The following is a 6,000-nucleotide window of genomic DNA, read 5'->3' on the forward strand; positions in this document are numbered from 1 at the left end:
CTCCCTCCTCCCTTCCCTTTCCTTCTCTTTTTCTCTTCTCTATGGAGAGAAGTCTTCATACATATCAGACAGTCATTGTGTCAGGGTAATGATAATATAATTTGAATTTGAAGACCCCTTTTTGTATTGGCAAGTGAGCAGGTACTTAGCACTTAGTAACTGATCAAGCCTCTGTTAGGGAAACAGAAGGTATGAACTCCTGTCTCCTGTTACTCATGTAACAGGAAGGGATTGGCTGAAACAGGAAGTAGCTAATGCTGTGTATATGTAAGGAAAAGCCCCAGAGAGGAAGGTTCATAATTTCTTGGGACCAGCATCTGGAGGCAGAGCAGCTACAGAAGAGAAATGAGAATCCAGAACTGAGTCAGAATGTCCTGAGAACTTGTGGTTAAGCTTCTTCTGAAGAGGAGCCCAGGAGCCCCTGCCCCTCAGGCTGGATAAGGTGATTCTGATTTTTTTAATGTGCTGCAGAAGACTGAGGAAGCATGACCAGGATGCAGGGACTTCATTTGTTTGTGGCTTGGTTGAGCCTTGAATTCCCAGGAACAGAAATTGTGAAGGATTTGAGATGGACTGGACCCTGTGAACTTCATTGTGGAGAAGGACCTACCCAGAGAGCTAGACAGGGAACTGGGAGCTGCCTGCCATTGAACCCAGGTGACAGTCTGGTGAATCCAGGTAGAATCTGGGACCATGGAAGGGGATCCAGGGAATCTGAGAACCCACCCCAAGTCAAGACGAAAAGACCTCTCCGTGGGTACTGAGTAATAATGAAATTGCAGTTTACTAGTGACCTAGGAGTGGAGGGTTTGTGTATGATACTTAGTAAATAATTGCTGAAAAAGTGACTGATTGAGTTAATCAAGTGTGCTCCATGAGTAGAAGACTTTGACCACTATACTCTGAGATGACTGTTCTTTGTTCAGAACTTTGTGGCCACTATGGTTGGAAACTATGTGGCCATTTTCATGATAAGCTGTTATAAATACTATATTGTGATTTTTCTGTGATAAGTTGTAATATTGTGAATGCTGTACCTTGATTTTCTGTGAATGTTTTGCTTTGATTTGTTATGGAATAAAGTGTTCACTATACTGTGTAATCAGAACCTTTAAAGGTGTTCACAGTAGCATTCTTCTGGAAAGCTGCTCGTGTGTGGCATTATAGGCAGCGATTTATACTTTTAGACTTTTTCTTACTACAAGGGAAAGTTCAATTCCTGGGGTGTCTGGCGGATAAATACCTGGAAATTTACTTCAGTGTAAGAACAAAAGAAATCAATAAAATTAAGCCTATTTAAATAAATGGGGGAGGTAGGAGTAAACTAAATACCAAAGTACATTAGAAATGTTTGAACATTCTTCCAAACATTTATTATTCTTTAAATATGACTTTCATAGATCTCTATCTTTGTTACCATGAGTTTAGTATAGTTATATAGAATCCTAATTATCTTTAAATAGCCTCAAATTCATCTAAAAGTTAATTGTAAGAAAATTATTTAACCACATCAACTAAAAACTACATAATGTGATTTACAAAAATAAGCCATGCCAATATAGTTCATTTTTCCCTATATAGTAAAAAGTAACATTTTTATTCACCTCCACCATAGATAAAGGGCAACACTATAGCAGGAATCAAAAAATCTTAACTATAATTACTCTGGAACCTCAATATTAATTTTCCAAAAAAAAGTTAAACCTTGAAGAAAAGCATAGGAAAATCAGAAACCAGTCAGGATTCCAAGTAGCACTATTCATACCCATCCACCATCAGGAAGAGCCATTGTGCCTTCTGGTTTGCTCATGGCTTTAACACATAGAACAACATCCATCCTGGAAATCCTGCATAAAGGAGATTACAAGCCAAGTCAAATAATAACACATCAGAAAGTTTCTTAAAATGATAACATCTATGTTAGATATACTGAAACTCCATTTGACATTCTTCAAGAGATAAGTGACTTGACTATTCATGAACCTTTCACAGGTGGATTTTGCCTGTTCTCCAGTCCATTTGCCCAATTGGCTGAAGTGGTTTCTTCCTCCTGGGAGGAAGAAACATAGATGACCCCGTAATTCTTTACTGTGTCTTCGTACTTAGTTCCATACTGACAGCTTCAGCGATGGCTTCATTTGGATTGTTAATCAAAATTTTAGGCCCTGAACTTTGATTCAGTTGCAAACTTCAAACTGCTTATAAGATGTCTATGTGTTTGGATGTACAACTGCTGCTCAGGGGAGCAGAACTGAACAGCTGGGAGGCATCTCAACTCATAGCAAAGTAAGGGTGTCCGATATATGTTACCATCTTCTACATACTTTATAAATGCATGTATGTCTCTATGTACTCATGTAAACATATATAATAGATATTCTCCAGGTAGTTTGTAGAGGAATGTCATGTTCTGGGTCAGGCTTCTGAGCAGCCTCAGGTGACCTGGAGAACACCAAAAGATTGAGCTCCAATGACTGTGTCAGAAGGTCAGAGAAATGGTGCATCCTTGATGAGTCCTTTCTAAGCATTCCTACTGCTGAGGCATTTTGTGTCCAAAGTCAAAAGTCACCTTACACACCCACCAGCATTGTGTAAGCCCTTTCCCCCAACTCTTAGAGAGCATGACCAAGTTTATACAGGGACAGCATGTTAGATGGCATCTCAGTTCACAGCATAGTGAGGGTGTCCTATATATGTATTTCACAGAGACTATATTCTGAGTTAACTATTGTATACTATCCACAGTCCAGGAACAGAAGGAACAGACCTCAAGATTCTTTAAATATCCAGCCACATATATTTCAATAGATGCAAATAGGTAGTACTTATTGTTAGCAGGTTGGGGAGAGAAGGAGGAGAGGTGTACCAGAAATTGGGGGTTTCTTCTGATACTATCAATGATCTATTAATGATTTAAAATGGAATTTGCAGTTGTCTTCCAATGCCCAAGTGATATCCATGGTGAGTAGTAACGATGTTATTTATCCGTTCTCAAAGAGAACCATGACATCAGGGATGTGAGGCCATAACATGCAAGTGAAGTGGACTTCAGTAAGGGAGGGCTGTGCAAAGTCATCAGCCTCAGTTTCTCCTCTGGAGCCATCTGGGTCCAGTGACAAGATACAAATAAGTATGACTGAAGATGGCCCTGGATGCAGTGGGGAGCTTGGCCTTTTTAAGATAAGGTCTTTAAGAGGTCTAAGGCAATGCCCATTCAGTGATTCAGGCTAGGTAAAAAAAGAGGCAGATAATGAGAGGAGAGGGGAGAGGAGGGGAGGGGAGGAGCGGAGAGGAGAGAGAAGAGAAAGAGAATGAGGGGAGGGGAGGAGAGAATAGGAGGGGAAGGGAGGGGAGAATGGGAGGGGAGGGAGAGGAATGGCCAAAACCTAAACAACTGCTACTTACATGCACTCTGAGGCAATCAGGGTCCAAACAAGTAGGGCTAGTCCTCGGACCCACTGTTGACCAATGAATGAAAGCCAGAGTGACTGACTTTCAGGTATTACAATGGATAATAGCAACAAGGACAATGAAAAGAGCCCCCAACATGAAGATGGTATTTTGAGGTTTGCAATACATAGAAACTCTTTGGATCCTCACAAGCCTAGGAGGTATGAAACTGAGGCAAAAACATTCAGTGACTTGCCCAGGTCTGATATATAACATTTACTGATAATATATTCTTAACATATAACAAATATATAAACATAATATATTTTTGATATATTATACATACATATAAACATGTGCATATATATGCAAGTGTGTGTGTGCGTGTGTATGAAATGGCAAATACACAACAAATGCAAGACCAGAACTGACCAAGAGGCAGAAAGAGGGCCAGACCAACTTGGGTAATTACCGGGTGCTTTTAGTGGCCTCCCCCTCCAAGCAAGGCCCATCGTTAGGCCTGCTCGTCTCCTGCTGATGGCACATGCCTGTGAATGCACGTAGGAGACCACTACCGTCTACAAAGAACTGAAGCTGTCCATCAGCCACGGGGCAATGGAGAGGATGACATCACAAACTCCACAGGAAGAGTGCGGTTAATGAAGTCATGAGAGAAATCTAGAAAAATGTAAGGGGACAGAGATGAGCCAGAGACAAGAAGGAGAGCTTACTTGCTCCGCTGGTGCGCCTATAAAAGTCATAACGGTAGCAAATATCCATAAAATGCTTTAAATTCTGCAAAGGGCTTTACATAAAGCAAGGGAACATGAGGGCCTCGGCACTTTGGGCAGTGCCCAGTGGTGTGAATTTGGGAGAGGACATAGATCTGAATCACCACAGGATGGGCTAGCATGAACGGCCAGAGGGAACAGACACTGTTGAGATGGCCCTTAGTGGCATTCAATCATGAAGGCCTTGGACACGGAACAACGATGTAACATCAACAGAGAAGCAACACTGTGAGGTAGGTGCTGTTATTATCACCATTTTACCGATAAGGAAACTGAGTCTGAGAAAGGTTAAGTAGCTTACACATAGTTATGGGTCTAAGGCAGGATTTGAAACTGGGTCTTCCTGACTCCAATCCCAACACTACACTGTGCCTCATAGAGAAAAATCCTAGAGAATGAGAGCAAGCACACAAGGAAAGGAATTAGCCCTGGCAAAGACAGCCACATCTCCCCTCCTCAGACCAAAAGGCAAGAGGAGAGAATGAAAGTAAGCTTAGAGAAGAGGGGTGCAAGTGAGAGCTTTTCTTTCACTGTTCAATTTGGTTCTGCTCAGCCAGAATTTCTCCTTGTAATGTTTTCTTTTTATCTCCCAGAAGAGAGGATCTGGAACTCAATACAGTCCCCATTTCAAAGATGAGGAAACTGAAGCCTAGAGGAACCAAAATGATTTGTTCCCCAGCTAATGTAGACTCTCTGTGTCTGTTTCTGCCTCTCCCACAACTTTAAGTACCTCTCCCTCTTAAGTAATCCTAACTTGGACTCAGAACATTTCTTTCAGTGTTTTGTTGTCTTTATTATAGACTGGTTTCTGTATTTCCTAATTGAATTTAGACAAACGAAAAGACAATTTTGTAATTCTCTAAAAAAAGCCAGAACAACCCTAAATAAATCTTCGAGGTGTCATGAATGGGGGTGCCACTCACCAGCTTGGAATCCTCCCAACAGAACCCCGGCAGGCCTGTGGAACACTCCTTCCAGTCCTCCTTCCCCTCCATCACACACCCAGGCACACTCCAGGGAACACCACCCCAGTCACAGGAAACCTCAGCCCGGGGGCGGGGCACTCTGGCACAAACAGCAGCACCCCCAGAAGGCCACACCTGCCCTCTCTTCCCTTGGGCCACATCCGGGAAGCGATGAGCGAGCTCTCCCGCCTCCCCCCCCCCTTTCCCCTAGGAAGGACCGGGAGGCTCCAGTAGGTTTGGCAGACTGGGGGATGGAGTGGGTAAACATCCATCCACACTCGCAGAGACAGCCTGCATCAGCTTCTCTCCTTGTCCCTCATTTTCCTTAGGAAGTGGGTCGTAAGATCAGAAACCCGGGTTCTAAAAGGAATGTGGGAGTGAGGGTAGATGTCCACGCTAAGAGGCAGTGGGGTTGGAAATCTGGGATCGAATATGGCTTCTGCCAGTGACCATCTAGCCAGCTAACAGTGTGACTTTGGACAAGTCACTTTCGCTTCCGAGCCCCAGCCCTCTCCAAAAAGAAGCCAATACTGGGGCAACACACACACACACACACACACACGCACGCACACACACACGGTTGGGGTTGGGGCCCTCCTACATCCATCACCTTTCCCTCTACGCCTTAAGGAAAGCCCCTGGGGAGGAGGGAGAGTTGTCCCTGGTCGTTCTACAACTAACGCCCCAGGGCGGAAGGACCATCCTACCCTGCCCCCAAGATACATCTGCCCCCCTTCCGGCTCCCAGTCTCCTCCAGCGCCCTAGTCCCTTCTCATCCAGCCCTGGGGCACCTCTTCTGCAGCCCCAGGCTAGGGGTGCCCCGTCACCTCTTCTCCAGCCCCGGGCTAGGGGTC

At 44.0% G+C, this 6,000-nt stretch overlaps 1 long non-coding RNA gene across 1 annotated transcript in view; it reads right to left on the reverse strand.

Annotated features, from left to right (window-relative positions):
- LOC138158144 (uncharacterized) overlaps positions 1-5,299 on the reverse strand; it is a 342,218-nt gene extending 336,919 nt beyond the window's left edge. Inside the window, exon 1 of the long non-coding RNA XR_011167566.1 lies at positions 5,105-5,299. This is a non-coding gene — a long non-coding RNA (uncharacterized lncRNA). The remainder of the gene's footprint in view (positions 1-5,104) is intronic.
- Between the last annotated feature and the right edge of the window lie 701 nt (positions 5,300-6,000).

This window comes from Petaurus breviceps, unplaced genomic scaffold (assembly GCF_028583685.1).
Source record: "Petaurus breviceps papuanus isolate PSGF00001 unplaced genomic scaffold, PetGlider_PUasm1.0 174, whole genome shotgun sequence".
NCBI lineage: Eukaryota > Metazoa > Chordata > Mammalia > Diprotodontia > Petauridae > Petaurus > Petaurus breviceps.